The 26,283-nt window shown below is 37.2% G+C and overlaps 1 protein-coding gene across 1 annotated transcript in view; it reads right to left on the reverse strand.

Moving 5' to 3' along the window:
- The window catches only part of clstn2a (calsyntenin 2a), a 223,816-nt gene that overhangs the window by 135,169 nt on the left and 62,364 nt on the right, over nucleotides 1-26,283 (reverse strand). The gene's annotated exons all lie outside the window — the stretch shown is intronic.

The following is a 26,283-nucleotide window of genomic DNA, read 5'->3' on the forward strand; positions in this document are numbered from 1 at the left end:
ACAAGTGATACCAAAACAAGATGCTAATCAATGGATGACACAAATGCAATTTTCTAACCAGTGAAAGGAAAACATCCCTGCAAGAGTCTTTGTGCATTAAACAGCTTGTACCTAAGCAGTGTTTACTGCTTGGAAAATTATATTAGCTCACCAAACCCCCGTACACATCTAATGCCGTGTTTAGTAAGTAAAATAACTGTATTTTTAATGTAAATTAAAAAATCAGATTTTTAGTGAGCTTATTTTGCCAAAACAATATGAGTATTTAGTTAATCAGCACCTGAAGTTAATTGCCCACCAGCGTTGTTGTTGTTTTTTTTGTTTTGTTTTTAAGTTGCCAGTCAATGGCGGGAAAAGAGTTCAAAAAGGTTAATTTAATGTAATCTAGTTTTAAATCTTCCGAACAAAAGCTGCACTGAGGAAAAAAAGAAAAACAAAACATAAATGTGAGCGATGAAAAGCAATACATTAAAGGTGCTCTAAGCGATGTCACGCGTTTTCTAGACCAAAACTTTTTTTGTCACATACAGCAAACATCTCTTCACTATCCGCTAGCTGCCTGTCCCCTGAACACGCTGTAAAAAAAACCCCAGTCTCTGTAGACAGCCCAGGCTCCACAAACAGCAAGAAAAACAAACTGGCCCAGCCTGGGCCAAACAGTGTTCCAGCCAATAACCGACAAGAATGATTTGGGGGTGGGGGTTGGGGGGTTAGTTTGCGTGCACATGAAGGGGGGTGTGGGGAGTGGAGGAGAGAGAAGCATGAAGAGGGAAGTTAGCTAGAGGAGAGATGTCCTAGACAACGACTAACGTTAGAATTATATTCTCTTGAATTTTGATATGGCCGACACACGACCAAAGAGACGACGTTCCGATGAACAAATAGCTAAGAAGAGGGAAAAGGAGAAGGAACGCACAAAGTACCGAATTCATGACTGTTTCAGGAAGCACAGAAGGGAGGGGGAGGGGACGGGATGAGGGGGAGGGAGGTTCGAGCTAGCCTCCGTTTTGTTTGACAATACTTCGAACGTCAACAAGAAGTGACGTCACCCAACATCGCTTAGAGCACCTTTAACAGAAAAAAAGTGTTTTATTTGATTTGCCCCTCGTGTAATCAGAAATCCTCCCCCGGCATGAGTTAATGGAGTTTTAGATTAGTACTGGCTATTCAGTAACCCCTCGTGTGGCTCAGTTCGAGATCCACCAAAGCAATTAATGAAAGAGTAAATTAAACCATTTCACACTTGTGAAGGGCATACTACACAAGTCTCAGCGAAAAGAAAGAGTAAGAGTATCCTCATAATAACCCATATAAGCAATCTCAAGCAGGGACTCATTCAATTCAGATGACCAGACGATTAAACCAGCTAGCAATGCAGTTTTCAAAAACTACAATCTTGCTTTCAATGAGTTTTTGCCATTCAGATCTCTTTTTCTCACTCTCTATTCAACTCAGGCACACATTTACACCAACGCTTTTCCAAAGAAACCCACTTTTTAAAAAACAAAACATCTCAGAGTATTTTTCCTCACTTGGCTATTTGAACAGACACAGATAAATAGCCAGAGTTGTCTCTATCTAGCTGTGTTATACATACAAAGACATGTACTACAAGCTCTAGAGAGGCAAGCAAGGTGTGTGCTGCAGATGTATGGACTAAGAGGTCAGACATGCATGCAGTCTGTTATTCCTATTTATAAAGGAACCAGATCATCTAATCAAATTTTGGACTCCTAGGAAGAAAACTGTTTATGGTCGTTCCACTTTTGGTTTTGCTGCTCCAAATGTTTGGAATGTGCTACAAAAGTAATTGAAATTAGAGACATATATTTCAATCTCTGCATTTTAAAAACAACTACTAGGGTGTTTTTATTACAGCCTGTAAATGTTTTAAATGAATGTGTATGTGTATGACTTTCAGGATATTTTAACTTTCCTGCCAGGCTGTTGTTGAAAACAAGAACTTGTTCTTAAGTGACTTGCGTGGTTAGACAGATAGACAGACAGACAGACAGATAGACAGATAGACAGATAGACAGATAGATAGATAGATAGATAGATAGATAGATAGATAGATAGATAGATAGATATACTTTATTCATCCGCTAGGGAAATTCAGGAAATAAAGGTTAATAAAGGAAATGAATAACATCCGCTAGGGAAATTGAGGAAATAAAGGTTAATAAAGGAAATGAATAACAGCGCATGCAAAAAGGCTTTCGTTTAGGTTACGCAACACCTCGATACACTATTAAAAGCCCAATTCATTAGATACATAATTATTTAGTTGAACATTTCATGTGTGAAATGTCACAGACTGGGAGAAAACGTGGCTGTCATCATGTACACAAGATACAGTAAATAACTGTTATTTGGATCAGGTACTTTCCATTATAATAATACATCTCTTCAGGCTCCAGTCACTGCAAATTCACATCGAACTCTCTCGTTCTCGCTCTTTCTCTCTCTCTCTAATAAGGTTAGTGGTGTCACTAAGAGCAATATGCCTTCTCTGTAATCCCTGAGCTATTACCCATGAGATGTCTGCAGCCATTATACAGCATTAGAGCACAGAGATGGAAGCTAATTCAATGTGGACTTTTCTCTTCCATCTGCCCCCCTGCTCTAGAATGCTCTGCCGCACACACAGCCAGCTAAACACAAGACATAATGGCAGATGCATGTGGACACACACACACACATATTTACCTCGCATTCACCATTAAGGAGTACAACCCCTGACAATTATGTTAAAAACAACAAGACAGACACTCTTATTGTGTTAGTGAAGCAACTTCTTGTAACCTTTTGGACTTAATTCCCCAAACAGCACATCTAAACAGCTATTAAACTTTGATGAACTTGGAGAGTTTATTAAGAAATCTTCTATAGGTTACTTCTGCATAGATCCCTCAATCCATAAACAATAATAAAGATCAGCTAAAAATCCTGACTGGAATATTAAGCTTATCTGATTCCAACTCTTCTACAGCAATTTTTTAAAAACGTGAAAATTCTGTTATAATATGTCATTTTAATGCAGTATTTGGTATGACAGATGGAGAGACAGACAGAAAGACAGAGCGCTATCCAAATAAACTCAATTAAAATAAAGCAGATGAGCCCAGAGTGAGGGAGGGAGAAAATTCAGGTCGGGTCTCACAAGAGGACAAGAAAGGGGCTATTATAGAATCAATTATTTATTCAGCTTGATATATAATTATTCCAGCATTTCAAGCACCTGATAAAATGTTGCCGGGGGAGAAAGTGAACGTTTGCAAATCTACTTTGACCCTTCTTCAACCTGCTATAATGAAAATACCAGTCAGCAATCCAACGGTAATTAAACTTGGGGACAGTCTGCGGAATTGATGGTAAATTTTACCGCTCTCCCAGTGTCACGCAACAAGCTATTAATTTCTGACCGGTCAACACCGTAACATTACATTCAGCTCATAACATTGGAATTAAACAATAATGAAACATGCATGCGGGACCCAGCAGAAAAAAAAAGTGCTAGAGTCAGAGAGAGAGAGAGGAGACCAACGATGTTCAGGAATATATAATGCAGCTTGCATTACGGTGACTATTTCGCATGTAGTGTTTTTGCATGTATGGTGTAAACAACAAATATTGCAGTTAAGGCCAGCTAATGGACCTTAGTGGAAAAACAAGGCTTCTTAAAGTTTATTCACCCAAGTTTATTGCTCTTCAATAAAAGCATCCTGTTCATAACAAGCATCCGCTATGCTAGGGGATAAAGAAGCCATTATCCAAATTGGCTGGAAAACACTGTCTGTGATGGCCGTTGTTTGGAGACAAAGTTCTAAGACTTCAACTCAAAGTCAAAGATCAAGCCCAGACTGGCTAGCATCATGTGTTATAGCCAATGGGGGTATTAGTAGAAAACTGTTAATTAACGTTCCTTGCACTGTGCAAATGACAAGAACATAGCCCTCTGTTTTGGAAAAAAATAAAAAATAATACAGAAATGACCATCAGGAAGAGAGTAATTAGCCACAATGACTTCGCATAATCCAATACTAGCAGAAAGGAGTTTGCTGGTAGGGGCCGAAGGGTAATTTTCAGATACATTGAGCTCAACGCAGCCGCTTCCCACACGTCCACAGAGACACACTTCTTAAGCTTGCATTGCTTGCCTTTAATGCTTATTAATGAGGTCATAATCTCTACTTTTCTATGGCGATCTTTCAAGATTTGTTGGTCTTTAGAGATTTCTCATACAGGGGCCCCAGTTGACAAAATTACATTTTATAGCGCAGCCATTAAAAAAGGAGAAATGTTTGCATATTGAGGGCTGCTTGTGTTAATTAATGAATGAACAGATCGTTAGGACTGTATGGCGCCATTCTTAGACATCTGGAAAGCATCGTAAAAGGGTGTATGGTATTGCGGTGGGAGCAGAATGGACGATTTTACTGTGACCTCTATAAAGGGGGTGAAAGAGTCTAATGGGTTTTAAGGCCTCAAAATTCAGCGGTGGTTTCAGTTGCTTTGGATAACCTGCATGGTCTCCATTCAAGGTGAAATTATGTAGAAATGGCAGTGGCAGCAAGTCCTTCTGCAATTTTCTGTGGCTAAAATGTCATCTGTTGCCTATAGTGATGTGTAGCACATTCTCCAAGATGCTCGAGTTTGAGACCATCTTGTGTCATCTGCCAAGTTTCCTGTCAACTCTACATGATCACTGTCAATAAAAGTGATGAACAAGGCCAAAAATAGATATAAAAAATGTGATTTCTGATTTGGAATATGTGCTAAGCCCTGTGCACACTGCTAGTTGCATGTCATTAGTCCCTGACAGTTGGGATGCTAGTGGGTGTTCTCACTGTTGGTTGCCAAGTAACATTTATGAACGACATCAGAAGATGTCATTCAATGCTGTGGAGATCAAATCATTTTTATTGCTGTTAAAAACAAACATTCTGAAGGAAAAATATGTTAAATGGAATCAAAGATGAATGGCGTAAACAGGGTTTTAGGTTCTATTTATCACTGATATTGATATCTATATCTGATAACTAATGGTTTTAATTTTGCTGGTTATTTTTATATTATACAAAATAAGTGAGTGTAATCGAAAAATTTGGAAAAATGCATAAACATGCACTACTGTTCAAAGATTTTGGGTCAGTAAGACTTTTTGGCTTTTATTCAGCAAGGATGCACTAAATTGGGTGACAGTAAAGACCTACATTGTTACAAAAAAATCAACTGTCATCAAAAATCTTTTGAACTGTCTATTCAAGGAATTCTGAAAAAAAAAGTATTGTGGTTTTCACACAAATAAATAAGCAGAACAAATGTTTTCAACATTGATAATAATATAAAATGTTTCTTGAGCAGCAAATCAGCATATTAGAATGATTCTTGAAGGATCATGTGACACTGAAGACTGGAGTAATGATGCTGAAAATTCAGCTTTGCCATCACTCAGGAATAAATTACGTTTAAAAATATATTTAAATAAAAAATAGTTTAAATTGTGATCATATTTCATTGTTTTTAAAGTATTTTTTGATCAAATAAATGCAGCCTTGGTGAGCATAAAAAACAAAGAGACAACTCATGTGACACACAGTCAGGTAAAAGAAGTACTTCACTAAAATAGCTGAGGAACACAGAAATACTAAAATGTACAAACTGAACTTCTGATCCTTCAATCCAAATCTGTAAACAGGGTCTTGTTCTCACACACGACCACTTTATTAACTTTTCACATTGCAAATCCTCCATCTTTTCTTAAAATCCTCATAGGCCTTCATGGACAACTTCATAAACCAAACTGGCAAAAACAAATGTTCACGATGAAGACAATCCACGCAGGTGACGTGTCTTGAATCCGCCATCGCTGTGGGAGGCATTTGGGCTAATTTACAGTTAAATTTATCTATAATAAGCATTAATAATCCCTGACACAAATGGCTGAGAGACAACAGAGGTTTATAAATGTCCTTGATACTACAAGCGCGCCAATATAAACGACTTGTTCCCTTGTGTACATAAATTCTGCGAATCAACTTACTTAGGTCACCAGCCATGAATATAAATTTGTTTGATTAGACTCTCAACAAACACAGAAGCGAATATCTTTTGTAATGGAGAAGTTCTGTGCACTGGCATTTGCTACTGTCAGCCCGGCATCGATACCCCAGAGGACTCGGAAATGTCAATTGTCTGTAATTAGAAAGCTGGCATATTCATTCACGAGGCTTTGTTTCCTTGTCACGGAATCCGGGTCCTTATGGCCTTTTCATTAGCCATATTGTTGGCCAGACATATGTGTGTCTATACCTCCTGAGAACACAATCAACCCTTTACGAAAAGAGCCGGTTTGATTACACATCGTGTGAAGTCGCTTAAATCACGAGTCATTGTTAGAAATACAGAGAACTGATTGAGGTGGAGGGATGAAGGGTTTTAGGGGGACTTGAGAAGGAGTCGAATGAAAGCAAGGAAAGAAAAGAACAATGATCTCCTCACTGACACGAGTGCCAGAGGCTGAGAAAGAGAGAGGGCAGGGCTCAACTCTCCATCTTCTCCGGATTAAAATTAAAAGGGCCTGCTAGTTCATCTTCTGTCTGTGGGAGATCTTGACGCCTGAGTGGTTCTCAGCATCTCTGGGCCTTTTGAGGAGAAGAAAATGAAAATTGATGCTGGGGCTACAGCTCCATGCCTCCCTCCCAGCACTTAACAGGACTTCTGCTGTGCACACATACCTGTTGACTTTTATCTACCTTAGCGTTAAAAACTACATATTTTAATGACTAGTCAATGAGTTGTCTTAACAACTAATCTTAAAAAAGTATTTCAGCCGACATATTCAGGGGGTATTTATTTCCTCAACCTCATGACATTCCATACCTGCATGTCCTTCTTTCTGCTGAACACAAAAGTTTTGATGAATATTTCAGCTGTTTTTGTCTATACAAAATGTTGTTTTAGACTGCACTGACTTTCGTTGTACAGTCTAGACAAAAAGAAATTCCTCAAATTATCTTCTTTTGTGTTTCACAGAAGAAATAAACTTAGCCTATGCAGTTTGAAACAGCATGAGGGGAAGTAAAATGATGACAGTGATGAACTATCCCTTTAAATACATTTTTATTATATATATATATATATATATATATATATATATATATATATATATATATATATATATATATATATATATATATATATCCACCATAATACAAAATAACGTATCGTACCAAATAACAACTAATATATCCAACCTTACTCAGATACATACAGTACATTCACATTAAGAGGAATGTACCATTTATAGCAGCAAATCTCAACAGTTTGATTGTTACATCATCAAAAAATATAAATATATTATTTCCCAGAGATATATTAAAAGTTGGATACATCCTACTTTACATAGATCCTATATCCTAATGGATATAGTATACTCACAAAGCAATATATACTATACAGCAAATCTCAGAAGCGTGATTTGTTTATATCACCTCAGTGCTCTATATATAAAGTTTGATATATATTATATCCAACTTTATCCGCAAACATGCAGTACACTTGCGTAAAGCGATAAATACTAAATCTCAACTGGCTGTTTTTTTTTTCTTCTTTTTTTGCATAATGTAACTATATTTTGTAACTATACTATATTTCATCTAGCTCTTTATATAAAGTTAAAAGTATATTTGCATAAATACAATATACTCGCGGAGGGCAATATACACTATATAGCATATCTCAACCATTTGATTGCTTGTATAGTCGCAAAATGTAAACTATATTACGGCCCAGCTCTAATCTGCTAAATATGACATGATATGAAAATATTAAGATATTATAAACAATAACATTCATGATTTTCTGCAAAGCTGCTTTGAAACAATGTATATTGTCAAAAGTGCTATAAAAATTAATTTGACTTGACGACTTGCAAGCGCCATGCTGTTACTGTGTGAGCTACAGGAACGCTAGTTCTGTATAATTAGGATACACAATATGATATGCTGAAATAGGCTCCTGAATCCCCCAGCCCTACATAGGACTAGCAGTTCTGCTTCATATTCATACTAAATTGCATAAACTTTTTTAATGGTTGTGAAGTAAGTTTCAAGTCAAATCAAGAACCTAATAGACAGTGTGATTTTAAATGCAGCTCAAGACCTGAAATAGATGAGTCAGATAAGAGAGACAATCCAAAATGTGTACTGTTGGTGTGCCTCCACGAGTTTGGAAAACACTGCTAGAACAGTCCTCATAAAAAAGGCAAGACCTGTGCTCAGTGCTCACAGCAGGCAATCTGAAGTCTGTAATTGTCTAATTTATAATTGAGGGTGCTTTGTTACACAAGTGGTGTTTTGATGGCTGTAAAATAATTGCAACTCCTCAGATAAAGTTTAACGAGTCGACAACACACTAAAAGGGATTCATTTAGAATCTTCATGAATGCAGCCTCTTAGAGAGGGTTTTAAAGTACTGCTGGAAAATATCACAGTTAATCTTAATTTTTTTTTTTTAAATTAAAAAAAATATATATACTAGTTGACTTCACTTCCGAAGTCAAATGACTAGTTGACCATCTTGAATATCCCTGTATAGCAGCAAGTTACATCTACAACAAGTGTTTGAATCTGAAGGCATAAAATATAGAGAGAGACAAATAGAAACTCTCAGAGAACGACAGAAACGAACAGTGAGAGTCTACCTGAAAGGCATACTTCAAGGCTGTGAAACACAATGCAAACTTAAACGTGCCTCTGTGAAATCACCATGGAAACTCACATGTTCAAGCGTCTATCCGTCAATACACTTTATCATAAAATCGTCCTATTAGGGTTGGAAAAAAACGCTCTGGGGGGAAAAAAAGAGGCTGAGCAAAGCTAAAAAGCGTTTCTGGAACTCTTGAGATAAAAGTACTCACTGTTTTATTCAGTTATTTAAGTGTCTGATGAAAAATGACTGTAAAGCTAAGACAGATCTATACTGTAGTTCATCTTGCCTGAAAGTTTTCTTACACATCTCTATGTGTGAAATATGTATTATGAACAGGTTAAGAAAGACAAACTACAGTTTAAAAGATTGGGGTCAGTAAGATTTTTGTTTTGAAAGAAATAAATACATTCAGCAAGAATGCATTAAATTAATCTTGGTATTAGATACTTTCAAATTTATATACATATACTGTATATATATATATTTTTTTTCTCTTAATGAACCCAAACTTTTGTAATGGTAGTGTAGATGCACATTATTGGGTGTATGGTATGATGGTACACTAAATACAGTGCAAGAATGCTTGTTTATATTGCAATATATGTATTTATACAGCTGTTGTTGAACATGACTGCTTTATGTTATATATGTAAAATCATATAATTTTAATATAAACAAACACTATAATCTGTGTAAAGTTTTGAAGTTATTTAATTGTTTATCACTGCGTTTCTGATGGTGAAGAAAGTTGCATGTGCCCTGCATCTTCCTTTGTCAGAGAGAAGTGCAAGTATGTGTGTGTGTCTGAATAGGCATAAATGAAGTGGAGTGTCATCTACATTTGCATTTCATCTATTCATTAAGGTGAAATTTTTATCCAAACCGACGTGCAAGTAACAACACAATCTATTATTATCTATTGCAGGCAATTTGCACCACCTCCCAGTTAAGGTACAACCTTTGATTCAAATTTACAATGAATATCTGCCCTATAATCAACAATCAACACATTCGGAATGTGAAATGTATACTTATGACTCATAAAACACAACAGATTATATTTTCCACCACTTAAGTTGCTACATTTGTTGATCGCATTGAGTTCTCCCACACATCCCATCTGAATTCAAGCCTAAGCCATCACTGTTAGACAAATGCTGTTGCTTGGTGGGATTGGAACGAAGCTAAGCTCTCACAGAGGGAGGTTTTTGGTGTGGGGAAAATGGCAAGGATTTCCTTACGCATCCTCCAAGAGGGACTGGAATACAGGGGGGATTTTCTCAGCCTAAAGAAGGAGAGAGGCGCTGGTCCACTCAGAAGGACACAAAATCCTCTTTACAGTCCTCATTGACAGTGGCAGTCCCGCTTGACAACTTCGTAACAGCTCACCAGAAGGAGGGAAAAAAAGAGAGCAGGAGGAGAAACCTTTAGACAGGTGTTTAGCCCATGTCCTGAAGCCATGATTCCTTCACACAAGGACAGATTTACTGCATTTCAGCTCTGACATATCCCTGACAAATGATGTTTGACAAATGATGCATGCTGGACTTGTAAACATGGCATTGTTGTCACAAAAACTACACAAATTACATCTCAGCCACATATGGAGGCTGTAAAATAGTCCTTCGTTTTATGTTACTGAGTCATGCATGTGGGCAGATGTAAACAGCGCACATTTCACAATGAGTAGCTTTTTGTTTGCTTAACAGCATATTGTTAACGGTAGAAGGGAAGATAATAAAGCCATAGACGTGTTAATGAATCGCACTGCCCGTGTTTTCATGCGAGCATGTGTGCTTACTCCTGAAAAGATCAGCATATGTTGTGTTTTGAATGCTGTTTTTCTGCATTGAACGCTGGTGTACCCAAGAGCCTTCCTAACTAGGTATGGGAATCATCATTAATGTAGCAATTCCTGTTCCTTTAACAATTTTTTTGTACTTTTGAAGAATGAATATTTTGAAAAAAGATTGATGACATACTAATGTAAGACTGAAAGCTGATTGGTTTGAATGGTTACCTCTGATTATGATTGGTTAAATATTCAGGAGGGAAATCATATACATGCATGCATATGCATCTTGTGCACATCAGTGGGTGAATTGATTGAAACAAACGTTAACTTTATCAGTTTTTCGATCATTTTGAGTACACTTTTGTAACCAAACATCAATGGATGTCTTTTCACTTGTCAGAGTATTTCAGTACATGAACCATTAAAGGTGCACTAAGCAATTTCTGAGAAGCACTTGCTATTTGAAATCAACCCAAACAAACACACCCCTCCCTTCATTGCTCCGCCCCCAAAATGCAAAAATACACAAACACAAGAGTGAATGTCTCTTTATTGTAGCTGAAGCAAAGCAAAATAATGATTCACGAAAAATTAAGCAACGATGACGAGCAAGAACAAAACATGAACACAGTACAGGAGAGTATATAGAAGCAAGAGATTGTTGTTCATCGCCAGCAGCACACCCCCAGATGGATTCAACGTGTACCAGATGTGGGCCGGATCTGGGCCGACACTATATAACTGTCTGGGCCAGAGCCACACAAACAATGACAAACAAAACTTTCCTGTTACTATAGCTAATATTACAACAACAGCATATATTGGTTCTGTGAAATATAGCAAAACCAATGTCACTCATGTATGGAGCAGAAACAATGCAACCTCTGTGTCCTTCTTCAAGCCTTCCTACTTAGGTCTTTCCAGAAGTGTAAAGCTATTCTAATTTTAACACCAAGTCCTATCTTGACTGATGACAACCCTTCTTTTTCCAGTGATATTCCTCTGACCTTTTCTCTTTTGTAATGTCTCTCAGCCATCTCTAGTCTTTCTACTCTTTCTTCAAATCTCCCTCTCTCCTCTTTCCCATCATGAGTGAACATGCACCCTACTGCTGATTGGTGTGTTGTGGTGCTCAGTTCGATCCACTTTCAAAAGCTTTTCTCAGAAATGACTTAATGGAAGTTGCATTAGTCTTTTTTTTTAAATGGCTTCTTGAACAAGAAAAAAAAAATTAACTGTCAATTATAAGAATTGTCCATTTTGATGTCATGGTGACTTTAACAGAACCAAATGTTCAGTTGGTTCAATTTATTTAATTTATATAAAACCGTTTTAATGAGGTTCATTTAATTTAATTTAAAATAAATTAAATATATATATATTTTACCCAAAGTATAGGGTTGTACGATTAATCGCAATTAACATTAAATCGCGCTTAAACCTATGAAGGACTAAAAATGACAGAACGAAAAATAAATAAATAAATAAATAAATAAAAGTAGAAATAAATAAATAAATGCAGAAATAATAGTGAAAATAAATACATTTTGGTAATATAAATAGCTATTTCTGTATTTTTACATGTATTTATTTATTTATTTATGCATTTCTATATGTATTTATTTATGTATTTATACATTTATTTATATATTTATGTATTTCTATATTTATATATGTATTTATTTCTACATTTATTTATTCCTACATTTATTTATTTCTGTATTTCTACATTTATTTATTTCTGTATTTCCACATTTCTACATTTATTTTTCCCTGCATGTATGGGAATGTCCGAGTGTATTGGGTTAGCTATGCGTACTGTGATTGGCTGATCGCGTTTGGGGGCGTGGCTTAGCCATAGGTCAATTAGCATACATGCGCAGGGAAAAATAAATGTAGAAATGTGGAAATACAGAAATAAATAAATGTAGAAATGTGGAAATACAGAAATAAATAAATGTAGGAATAAATAAATGTAGAAATAAATACATATATAAATAAATAAATATAGAAATACATAAATATATAAATAAATGTATAAATACATAAAGAAATGCATAAATAAATAAATAAATGTAAAAATACAGAAATAGCCATTTATATTACCAAAATGTAGTTATTTTCACTATTATTTCTGCATTTATTTATTTATTTCTACTTTTATTTATTTATTTATTTATTTTTCGTTCTGTCATTTTTAGTCCTTCATATAAACCGATTTGGCTTATTGCGACTATGAAATCCATCTGAAAGCACTGCGGGTTTGAGTTGCTTATAAGGTGCATTTGAAAAAGCAACACGCATTAAACATCTTTCCAAACTTATAAACCTCTTGTCCAACTAAACACAACATTTAATAAATCAATCAAAGCAATTCAATCTTCTGTTTATTCAGCTACAGCAATAGTATGATTCCCATAGGGATTTCCTGGAATGACATGCATTATCTACTTCTGCGGGGTATATTTGGAGTGTCTGCACAAGAGCGCCCTCTGGCTTTCAGATGGAGCAGTATTTTCTACTGATCACAGAGCCGCGCTTCACTGACAAGCTGCACATAAAATAATTGCAGCCTTCTCCAAATCACGTGTGGTTCATTTCGATTAGTAGTGCATCCCTAACCTAAAACGAAAGCAATTAAACAATGTCCTAAAAATACCCGTGTTGAAGTTAGTTAGCACAATTTCACAAAATAATTTCAGTCATGAAGTAACAAAATACACTAAATATTTATTTTTTTCATGCTGAATGTCATTTTCATCACTTGAGCTTTTATTAACCCTCTTCTTGTGATGCATAGATTTTCCAGCACAAACCGACCTGGACTCATGCTGATTTAAGCTGGTCTTTTCAGAAGAGCGGTCTATGAGCTGAAGCCCACAGATATGTGGCATCTCATCCCAGTGTCAGTTCAAAGTGTGGCATTAATCCTAAGAGCAGCTGTCCGGAGTTATCCTCTAGCCTCATGCCCAGCCATGCCCGCTTTCCCTCTAACACTGATCTTCTTTCCACACACTTCATCTGCATTGTAGATGGGATTATCACACGCCGCTGAGAACTTGTCTAAACAAAATACATCCCCGGCTCCTGGAATCCAGTAAGACTGTTTTGCGTGTAAACTAACGAGGATAATTCACTGTCAGTTTACAGCGTTGGCAGAAAAGGGAAGCCGGCTCTAATCTGGTTTGTCTGCTTAAGGGAGAGTGACTCTGGACACGATTGCGAGAGGAATCAAACCCACACCGACTGCAGACCCAAAACAGCTGGCCCTGAGGGGTTTCAAAACACACCGTCACACAACCAAATCAAATCAGTAGTGAGAGACACACACATACACACAGAGTAACAGAGTTTGAGAGACTGGCAGAGAAGAAGAAGAGGGGAAAAAATGATTTCTGAAAAAAAAATTGTGAGGATGGATGGAAGCCAGCCAGTATAGGAGTTAAAAGAAATGAGGGAGATAGAGGGAAGGAACAAAGCCAAAGTGCAGCAAGAGGAAGATGACTTGAGTTAACAGAACGGGGATGGAATCAGGAAGGAGCACTTTAGACCAATAAATCACTCGCAAAGAGCCCCTCGCTGAGACGGTAACACTAAGAGAACTACGAGGGCACTTTAAAGCAACTCATTTTCTAAATGTCTGTATATATCGTAAAAGGCCTCAAAAATAACTCTCTTTTAGCGCAGTGGGTAGTATGTATGCTTATGATGCACAAAATAGGAAGGCAAGGTTGAATTTGGGTTTTTAAATGGCCAATGCTGGTATCTAGAAAGCAGTGTGGCTCACCATTGGGCCAAAAGTCTGAGGGAACATTGAACATCTAGGTTTTGAAAAATGTCAAAGAATATGTAGTATGATGATCTTTCTCAAATCATGCTGGAGAACACAATCTTCAGGTTCAGTAACATTCACCCAGGCCCCTTTTTCAAGGAGGTCTTCTCATCTGTGCTCACAGCAACATCACAAAATCACAAGCCCTTCCTGTGAGAAAAGGAGGAGAGGATATTTCCAGCATGAGTCTGACAGCTTGCTCTTAAACCCCGCTGTAGGACCCAAAATTGAGAAAGAAAATTTTATAAAGTCCCCATGAAATCAAAATTGAATTTTTTTTTTTTTTTGCCTTTGAATATGAATGTTTGTGTTTATTTATTTGGATCCCCATTAGCTATGCCCAAGAGCATTGGTAGAGAATTTGAAAATGAATATGTTAGTCTTACTGTTATCTATAAGCTAGTGTGTTCCAAAGAAATGACAAAATTTGTATCTAGAAGACATAATCAAAACTTCAAAAGAGTCCCTCCCTTCTGCCAATATGGATCAATGATTTTGATGTCATCACTCTGCACTTCAGCTTCTAATTAGATTTTCTGTCCAATCAAATGCTCTCTAGAATCTAAAACGTCCCACCCCCTACATTATAAATAGACAGAGCAGGTCCAGCCTGATCTCACGGCAATTCGTACGAATTCTACGAGGTGGCTAATTCGTACGAATTCATACGACCTCACTCGTACGAATTAGTAAGATTTTTGCTAAATCGTACATATTTTACGAATTGCCCAATTCGTATGAATTCATATGAATGACCTACCCCTGACCCCACCCCTAAACCTGCCCATCCGTGGGTTTAGACAAATCGTACAAATTCGTAAGATTGAGGTCGTACGAATTCATACGAATTAGCCACCTTTTTATCACTCGTACGAATTCGTACGAATTGGTCGTGAGATCATGTTGGCAGATCATATGCTAGAGTCGGTGCATACCACAAAATGCTATATTTTAAAACGATATGGAAGAGACTAGGAGGAAACTGCGGCTTTACCGAGCTCAACGGCTCTGGCCGAGCTGTGGTATAAGCAAAACACTATTGGCTATTGATTTTTTTTTTTTAAGAGCTCTGTCTTCCTGTTTCAGTGGAAATTACGTTGAATAATGAACAAAGCATTGAATAATGCTGCGATGTTGTTTCCGATGAGATCATATTCCACTCAGGTGTGAATGTTTAGGCACCTCATTCAAATGGATTTTGGGAGTCACAATGCAATTACCAGATTATTTTATTTAAATAAGAAAATAAAATTAATTAAAACAAAATATTTCATTATATGGCAGCACTGATACTCACACAGATTTAATCTAAATTAACAGCTACAAGAGCAGGCCTCTACACTGTAAGAAAAAAAAATATATATGATTCACACAATCTTTAGGATTGACAAAACAGTACATTTATTCTCCAAACATAATTGTATCCTCCCACCCCCTCCCAAATTACCCACCCATATACCCCTTGTCAGTACAATTGCATGAAGATTGCTACAATACAGCTGCAAGAAAAAAAAACAGCAAATATATATAAATAAAAAAAATACATACATAAATGTGCAAAAAGTAATACTTAAATTAAAATAGCAATGTCAAAGAGTTATTCACCGATACATTAAAGCAACTCTTATATTGTGTCTCCCCATCATCATCCTATACCCTCAATAAATGTCAGATATCTGCCCCACTTTATCCTATAGACCTCATTTTTATCAAGTAATCTGTATGCCATTCCTTCATAAGCTCAAACTTTGCCCAATTCTGTAACCCATTCTTGAAAAGATGGCGAACTTGGCAGCTGCCAACTTCTCAATATAATTTGTCTCCCAATTATAATACGTATTTGAATCCATTCAGTTGTCTCTACATCCGGGCTTAAAAAAGATGGGTCTCCAAGGACATATAAACCTGGACAAAATGGAAAGCAACGCTCATAATTAAATAATTATGAATTTGTGTGCATCTATACAGAATCTTCTGACAAAGCGAATAAAGAGAACATAGAACGCAGATCTCAAAACCTGTAAAAAGTTCAACCATCAGTGGATGTGATATCTGCCATGCAGGCTTCTTTTCTCCCCTTGAGCGTGTCTTTTATACGGTTTAATATCTTTTTTATTGCTCTTATGGTGGAGTTCATTAACATGCAGAGACGTGCGTCCACACGCACAGCGGGGATTAGATAACCTCACACTTCATGGCATCTTCCTCGATACGGCGCGTGAATAAAGCAGCACAATCTCTCCGCAGCCAGAGCACGTGGAAAGCACAGTCAAGCTCGCCTTCATTTTTCGCCTAACTAATAAAAACAGACAGGCAAAGGCCACTCGCCCTCCTCAGAGGAGAGTTTATTTTGATTTTGATTTAAAAAGACTCTGTCTGTGTTAGTCACACAGCCGCGGGGCCGCGCGGAGACAGGCATTAAGGTGGAGAACGACGACGAGGACGAGGAAGAGGAGGAGGGGGAGGGGGGTAGGGAGAATCGCGAAGGGCCGCTCTCTGTTTTGACTGCATTGCCAAAACAGCCTGGCCGCTTCACAGAAGTAATTTCAAAGGAATAGGCTTGGACACACTGTATAAACAGAGCGCTATTTACATAGGGATTCCCTCAGTCTAAAAGATCGGCTTTGAAACAGATTACAGGTGTGTGAACTCCAAACTCCTGCATTACACTGATATCACCGCTACAAGGTCCAAAGCTGATAACCGTGGAAGTGCGGTGACAAAACTTTACCGGTGGGGGGTAGCGGGAGCGAGCGGTTCATGCGAGCCCGTGAATGAATGACTGAAAGCGTGCGGCTCGGCACACGAGCCAAAATGAGACTTGATGAGCCGCCCCCGTCGCATCTGGAGGGATTTTTCCATTCAAACGCTCATATCGGCAAAGTTGCAGTAATCCACGGCACCATCCTCCTTTCTCTCGTCTTCCCCTCCACATCATCCCTCTCCCGGGCTGTGATAAGAGCGAGGCTCCATTAGCACCTCTCTCGCTCTCATGGAAGCAAGCTGGAGATAGAGCAGCCCTGATGGACTATAAATTGTAGGGAATGCTCCCTGCTGAGGAAGAGTGGCAGAGAGAGAAAGGTTACACAGAAAGAGAGATGGATGGTCATAGCTAAGATGCATGGACTGTCAGCGTCACTACATAGCCCACCAGCGCCATATTAATAACCTGATCAGCGCCACTAGTTTGAACCTGACGGCCACAGTCAACCACACAATAACCTTTGAGAAGTTTCAATGCACAAAAAAAATAGAAGGATGAGCTGCATTTTGTTGTTGGAGCAAACAAACATGGGTCTCCAACATATTGGATTTATTATTTATTCACACACACACAAACATACATTTAATTTTTAAACATGTTATGGTCAAACCAACAGGAGTGGAGGGCTTACGATATTTATTTTATCACATGCTTAGCTGTTTTTGAATCATTCCGATTTGTAGTTCTGCGCTATTTATTTGATGAAAACAACATTTTGGACTATTTAGCATAAAATCTGGTTCATATTGTTGTGTTTCTGCCACAGAATGAATGCTCGTTTAAAATTACTCCACAGCGTTCGGTTCTGTAGACAACACAGAATATGATTGTTGGTGGAAATTGTTGACTCCATCCAGATGCAATAAGTACCCAAAGAAAGCAGAATATGCTGTGCTTGAAGAGTATGCAAATGTTTTGCTCTTTTATTAAGGCTTGATGCCATGCACCTTTTTTTCTCATAAGCCTGCAAACGCCTGAACAACACTTTAAAATACTCTATGAGCAAATCAAATTGCCACCTATATACAATGTGTTGGAATGCCAAAAAGAACAAAAATCTGATTTTTTTTTTTTTCTACTACTTTCTTTCTACTAAAAAAAAAAGGAAGTTAGGACTTTTCTTCCCTAATGTGACATTTATTAAATGACTTCTCAAATGAAAAAACAAGTAGAGCAGGACTTAGTTTTGCCCATTAGGAACTGATTGGATTGTTGCTTGCTATTGCTGGGATTTGAGTGACAGGTTATTGTTCCGCCCTCATGCCAGTGCATACATTGTCAGAAAAGAGACGTCATTGTGAGGTGGAGTGGAATGTTTTTGATTTAAGGGCACATTAATTAAAATAATAATAATAAGAAGAGTAATAATGTGCACTAATAAATCATTTATAATAAACACTATAATATTCCATAAACATTTTTATTTTGTTTTGATTTAGATTTTTTTGACATTTTATTTTGATTTCATGGTGAATTTAAAGCTGTGCCCCAAGAAAACCTCTGTGGTGGTTGTGCACAAATCAAACTATATTTGTTTGGCTTCTGTACACAATACTATTGCATAGATAACTTAGGTTACACTTTATTTTACAGTACGTGTACTTACAGTGTACTTATATTATCAGTACTTTCTTGGGAAAGTAAGGTAACTACATGGGTTAAGGTTAGGTTTAGGTGTAGGTTCAGGGTTAGTACAGTTATTGTAATTGCTATAAGTACATAGTATGTACATGCAGAACAGGGCTGTAAAATAAAGTGCTACCATAACTTATGCAGTGAGCTACAGTCGTGTCTATAATGGTTATAAGTGTTGTGATAAAGCACAGGAAGACTGTGTTCCAATAACGTATGCAGCCATATGCTTCAAGAACACAAGATTAATTTCTATACAAATCTGTTTATTTTCCTATTTCAATCAGAATTGTGGATAACATCAGAACATACACACATTCTCCTGTTGACTATAAAATTCTTCATTTGTACAGCGAGATAAAATATTGTTTCCAAGGTCTTCAGTACGAGAGATTGAGACCAAGCATGGGATTATTTTGCATTTAATATCTGCTGATTTGCTGAGCACATACAGTATTGCATTTACACTGATCTAATCTTGCTCTAACTTGCAACATCCCCAACCTTTGTTTCTAGAGTAGAAAAAGTATGTTGACACAAAGACGTTCCGTTTACAGTTCTAAAAAGCCATGGCAACGACATTTCTGTAAATGCAAAGACAGCGGCTCTCATTGTTTGCATTTCTGTTCATTCATTCTTGCCGCTTTTGCCAACAGAACTTTAGAAAACTATCTGTCTCCCCTCTTGCTCTGTGGACCTGCTTAGTTAACAACCATGAGAAGGTCAACAAAGAGGCTGAGCCAGGACTGAACCAACACTAAGCCAAAAAAAAAAAAAAACAAGCTCACAAAATGTTTGCATGAGACAAAGGTCATACAACCTGCTGAATAAACTATATAATTTTGAAAAATATAAATTGTACCTTTAAAATGTGCAAATGTCAGTCTTGTTAGTGTGCATCACAACTAGAAATCAATAGTTCAAATTATAGTACAGTTTCCAGGAATCAATGAATGAATGACAAACTAAATGAAAACTGGAGAAATAGTTAAAAAAAGCCTCTTTTTTTTTCTTCATAACTTCATTTTTATTCCATCAACCTCAAAATAAACTGGAAATGGGAGGGATTCACTGTCTCTCTGTACCTCTGGGCTGTTTCGATTTAGCAGAGGGATGATGAAAAAGAGGATTTGTGTACTCACATACACAATGCTAATGCAACCACCTCAAAAAAAATAAAGAAACGGCACAAACATCCTTGTTTAACAGGAAAAAAAAGGATTTTTTAAAAATCATTCCCTAATTACCTGGCAAAATTCACACAGAATCACAGCACACGCTGCTTCCTAACACCTGGCAAGCTGCTTGTTAACACAGTGAGCTCATGCAGGCACACACACACACACACACACAGGTGCTCAAAGGGAGAACTCCAGTGTGAGGTCTCTTTGGGTTTAAAGGTCGTGACCGCATCCCACTGGCAGGAGATTCTGAGGAGACCAGGTGTTTATAAGGGTTGCAAGCTGTGATGAAATAAACACCATAGAACTAGCGCAATAAAACAGGGAGTTGGGTACAGAGACACACGGAACAGTCCGGGGAATATGGTTATTTTAATGATGATACAATTACAGCCTTCAAACAAGCAATTGTTTGCAGTTCACTGCCTGGAACATTAAGGGGAGGAGTTTAAAAATCAGATAGCTTGGTAATGTAAGTCAGTGCAGAGGAGAACAAAATATAATATTTCACAATGTGCATTGTTAGTTATTGTGGCAAGCAAGCATAAATAAAATAATGAGAAATTAAAAATGGAAAAATTGCTTCTGCTACAGTAAAATCATTATAATTGACTGCAAAAAAAATCTCTACACTGCTCCATTCATGATTGGCAAAATAAAATATATTTCCTCAGTTTAAAAGTCCTGGAATCTCAGCGAATATTCTTTCCTGCCACCTGTCTGCACATGATTATATTCCTGCATCTGTGACTCAAGCAGAACCAGTGTGGTCTTCGTTGCTTCTTCTTTGCCAGTTTCCCCTCTGTGCTCATGTGTGTATTATCAGGCTGAGATAAGATTTTCCTTTTCTCCACTCCTCTGACGCACTGCATTCACAAAGCTTTTTGAAATCTCCTTGTGCGAGTTTTGGCAATCTGAAACTTATTTTGTGCTTGAATCAATCAGACTTGCTTTCTCACACAATATCACAGTCAAGCACACACAAACACGTTACTAGTCACCCACGCTAATCCACTCAGAGAAAAACAGCGAGATGCAACCCAGGCCAGAGTGTGTTTGAATGTGGCACTGGCACGTATCTTTGCTGCCCCGGAGTCCTGAGCTGGATGAAGGGTGGTTAGTAGGAGGCAGAGGAGTTTCGCTGCAGGCTATGAGCAGTCCGCCTTGTGTTTCATGTTATCATTCTCCTTCTCTTTTTTTGTCTTCTTCCCTTCTATTTCATTTTGTCTCTGTACGTTCTTATCCATCCATCAGACATGTAATCCTCTTTATTTCTATCTTTTCTCTCACACATGTCCCCTCAGATTTTTAGGTCAAGTTTATGCAACATCCAAAATTGATAGAAATGTGTGATTTTTTTTTTTTTTTTTTCATGAAAGATCAAAAGGATACACAATGCAGATTTATTTTCACAGCCCCCTTTGCTATATTTAACCAAGGGTGCTAATATTAGTGGAGGGCACATAACATTATCATTAGTATTGTTGTTACTGTTGTTTTTAGAATTATAATTAATATAATGTAATATACACTTATATATAGATAACAACAATAACCTTATTAATATTAATTCTTTCTTTAAATATTATATGTTATAAAAATACATATTAAATACATATAAAATGTATATAAAATTTTAACTCTGCTCCTGCCATTTTCTCGCACTCAATAGCAGAACTACCAAAAAAATATTTTTTTCCCCCTTTGGTCATGTCTTATCTCGCCTAGGGCACAAAGTGAGACAGGACTGCCACTGGTGCCCCCTCAAAAAGGTGTATGATGCCCCCTGTCTCCCTCCCTGTGTCTTTGGTATGGTTGGGTCAAAGATGTTAAGGTACTTTCTTTAGAGACCTGTGCCTGACAAAGCAAAAGACTGACAAAAGAAAGCAATAGAGCAAAAGATAAAGGGTACGAAAGAAAGCGTGTCCCTGTCCTTGAGTTCTGGTTGCAGGATAAATTAATACATTGTCCTGATGGACTGACTGGAACTACAACGTTTGAGAATGTGTCTATTCATTTTGGATCATCATCTTTTTTAAAACACACAAATACTCACACGCAAATCAGTTCAGGACTCCTCTTATTGTTAAGCTGTAGAAAGCTGTCTTATTGTTAAGCTCCTCTTATTGTTAAGCTGTAGGAACCATGTAGGGCAAAATGTATAGTCAGCCAGTCATTATAACAATATAAACCTAGAACGATCAGTACCCTGACACAAAGTGACCCTGAAATGGTTTATTTTGTGATAATGGCCATTTGGCAGTACTGTACATTACCCTGCTTATTACACAGCTACTTAAATAAAATGAACATGAGATATTGATTTGAAATTATTATTATATTATCTTAAGCCAGAGGCAATTTTTCCATCAACAACTGTAGAACTGTTGTTTTGATTGAAGATGGCACAAATTATAGATTTTATAAAACATGTTGCTATAAACAACAGTCCGATAAAGCGTACAAAATCACAAACCCATCCAGTGACAAAAAAAGTGCTGAGAGCTGAGGCTTACATGACTCATACTTTCCCTCTCGTCCTCTACGCGGAGAAAGAAACATGCATCAAAAAGACATAAAAGGCCTTTCAATAATGAAACTGTATTTGAAAACACACATTTATATCCGTATGCATGTGCGCGGGTACAAAGAGAACGAGTTCGAGAGAGAACAAATACTGAAATGTTCTTTTATGCAAGCACATTATGCTAGTCATTATATTCAGGCACTCCAGCTATCTACATGCTTCAAACCTGGCAGGATACATCAAAGAGAGAGGTATTGTCTCACTATTGACCCACTAGTTATAGACTGTGCTTTGGGCAAATAAGAACAAGAGAACCTGAACAGGCTAATGTTCTCATTCAAGTCACTCTTCATGATTCCCTATTAAATATGAAAGAAATCAAACACTATTGACGTATCCTGAATAATGACTGTAGTTCACGTTCAGACACAGAGAGTGTCACAGGAACAAATACTCCATTACATGGCCCTTGTCGAGTTCATCCCATATTTTCATTGCTACTGATGCCATCTCAAAATTGTTCTGCTTGGTTTGCATTTCACGAAGAACCATACTGAGTTCCTAAAAAAGTACTGAAATTTAAAGACCTCCTGAAATCTAAATTAGATCTTAGCTTTGCATGAGATTAACTTTAAACATTAGCTTTGAAGCTATACATGCTAACATAGTCCCAACAACAACAACTCCTATCGAGTATTTCTCTTTCATGAAAATGGACCGTATAGGCCTATTGATAATATAAATTATACGTAAAATGTAGATATTTAATGGGTCTGAAGTGCACTTTTTACTTTGAATTTTGTTCATGGTTTGTGGATGAATGCAACCTGTTAGCATTTCTGTAGCTCAAACAGAGGCTAGCAATGACAACATTGTTGAACCAAACCGAATCAACACTGAACTGACTTCAACTGAATAATGACTTCTTACTATTGTCTTTTAATAGCTGCTTTAAAGCAGAATTGAATTCTGTTTGCATCACTGAATCATTATTTTCCTGTTTATCACTGTAAAGCTGCTTTGAAACAATCTGTATTGTTTTCAGCCCTATATAAATAAAGGTGACTTGACTTAACATGACAATGTCATGGATTCAATTCCCAGGGAATGATGTATGGAATGAAATTTATAAAAATATATATTAAAAAATAATTATATTAGTTAAAAAAAGACATTAAATATAAATGGGGTTAATTTAGGATAATTGGGACATTGTCCCAGTCATCTCAATGGCAAAAAGTGTCTCAATTTACCTGAATTAACCCCAATACAAATTATTTATTTAATTTAGGTATTAATTATTTAATTATTTCAATTATATTAATTAAAATTAATTTAATCAACTTTTTTTTTTGAACTGATGGAGAGGAGAGGATGACGAAAAGGCAGATTGTAGTTTTAGATTGTGCTGGACAAGATATTTTTAGAAACCAGATGAGATATCCAAAACAAGAACTGAAAGAATGGTATTGGACCAGGGATTAGACCAAAGCTGCAGCCCCAGGCAGTGTGGCAAAAAAAGAGAGAAACAGTGTGAATTGTGATGATGATGATGATGATGATGATGATGATGATGATATTAAGCACAGGTCCTGAGGGATAAAGAGACATCCTGATTCCCAACAGAACACCAGTCCCCTCCATCCATCTGATCAAACACTCATACACTTTGCCAACACAATGACCTGGAGGTCAATAAATCTGTACTCAATACCATACTTAGACCTGCTGCCAGAGGTTTAGAAGGCATCAGCACCATCTGATATAAAGAGACGTGCCAAAATAAGCATATCTATCTGTCTGTTCCAGCATGCTATGTTTAGATCATTGATGGGAGAATGTGACACTGGTACAGCTGAGGCCATAGTTCATCAACTTGTCAGAGGAATATTGTGACACAGAGTCAGAGAATACAGTGACACCAGAATATGTGAGTGGAAATGGAGTTACAGGGTTTTGCCTGGAGCAAAGCTTTATTTTTATTTTTTTGTAAGTCGGACTGTCAGCATTCTCTGATATTCTGCGCACAACATGCTATAAGGCCATTATGAAACAGCATGTCAGCAAGAATTCAGCAATGTGTTAGACAGTGTTAATAGACTTTTTGCAGCTGGGATGAAGGAAAGATGGAATTTGTGAAATATTACTGGAATGAAAATTGTGAAAAACACAAAAAAAATTGTTAAATTATTAAATTAAAAAGTTTTGTGAAAATTTAAGACAGCTGAATTCAATGGGCAAATGCGATAAATAAAAATAAAAAAGATCAATGATCAAAATAATTAGTTTAATTGTGGGGGGGGGGGGGATCTATAGTGGCTACTGGGTCAAAATGATTTTTCCTCTGACTGAAGAACTGTGCAAAAGTATTTTCAGTATTTTCACCAACAACAAGCCAGTAATTTATATATTTTGCTGTAGTGTGTCAGTAGGAAATATCAGCTTCCATTTCCCTTTGAGTTTAAAACAGCTTTTGTCCTAGGTACACAACAGTACATTGTATATGTGTGTGCATCCCATCTAAGTCTGTCTGCCTTTATCCCTTTAAACTAAAATCCCTGACTCTAGTCAACAGTGCAAAATGTGTACTTGCCATTGCCACTTTTGTTCCCTGTGTTGATGTGGCTGTTATTGGGTTATTGGGAAGCAGGAGTCCCGCAGAGCTCTGCAGCCTTGCTCTCAGACAAAGCTGCAGGACAAACTTTCAGCATTCACAGGGTCACAACTGAGGTCCTGCAAGGCATGAGTCTGCCCAGCTTCATGGGTTTTGCAGTTTCATAACAGCAGGACTGAAGAATACTAATAATACTGCAGAGAACCAGGCACTAAGAAGTGCTGGCAAGCAAACGTGTCTTATGCACTGTGATTCGATTAGTCTGCCTGTCGATCAATGCCTACATCGATTGATCAACCCATTGAGGGGCTGAGACTTAACTACCCAGTTAATTGTGATTAAAGCAGCGGCTATATATGCAATTAAAACAATAAATGGAAAGGATTTGAGCAAATTCTAGTAATCCTATCAAATTCCTTATTAAAGCAAGTCCACTCAGTGGCTCCACTGATCAAGACACCGTATGACAAATTAAAATGAAAGAATTATGGTGTTCAATTAACATTACTTGATTTTGCTTATGTACATTTCACTGCCACTGCAGTTTTGTTAAAACAAGTGCCATGTTGCAAATTTGATTCATCCAATCAATACACTGACCTCATAAATATGCAAATTTAGGGATAAATCCAAATGTAGAAGTTATGAAAACTGAATACCCTAGATTAAATACTAACTGTGTGGAACCAAAAAAAAAAAAATCCAGGATTATGTTCACTCATTGTTAAAAAAAAGAAAAGAAAGAAGAAAAGTGAAAAGCCTAATAGATGTTTTAGTAACTTTTTCCACCTTTTCTTTTGTTTCGCAGTAAAGCACCGTAGAAGGGAGTACTGTAGTAATACAGATTTTGGTTCATCCATCCATTTTCCAAACCGCTTACCCTAGGTGGATGCTGGAGCCTATCCCAGCATCTCAGGCCGTAGGGAGGTACAGACTTGGACTTTCAGGGAAAAGCACTTTCAGCAGGTGATTTGTCCCACTACCTTGGATCCAAGGGGGAGAGAAATCACGCTCAGATCCATGCCTAGCAGTCATAATAATGTTATGAACCACAACTACAAGACTGTAATGAAAAGTTGTGCAAAAGTGGACTAGTGAACTGGAAACGATGAATATGTTACCCCCTGAACCAGGTGTGGGGAGCTCGGTAAGGGATGTAATTTAAAAAAGTTCCAATGTATAATAAAATATCTAAACCCAGATTTCCACACATTCATACAGCA

This window comes from Abramis brama (assembly GCF_963993115.1).
Source record: "Abramis brama genome assembly, chromosome: 7".
Classification (NCBI taxonomy): Eukaryota; Metazoa; Chordata; class Actinopteri; order Cypriniformes; family Leuciscidae; genus Abramis; species Abramis brama.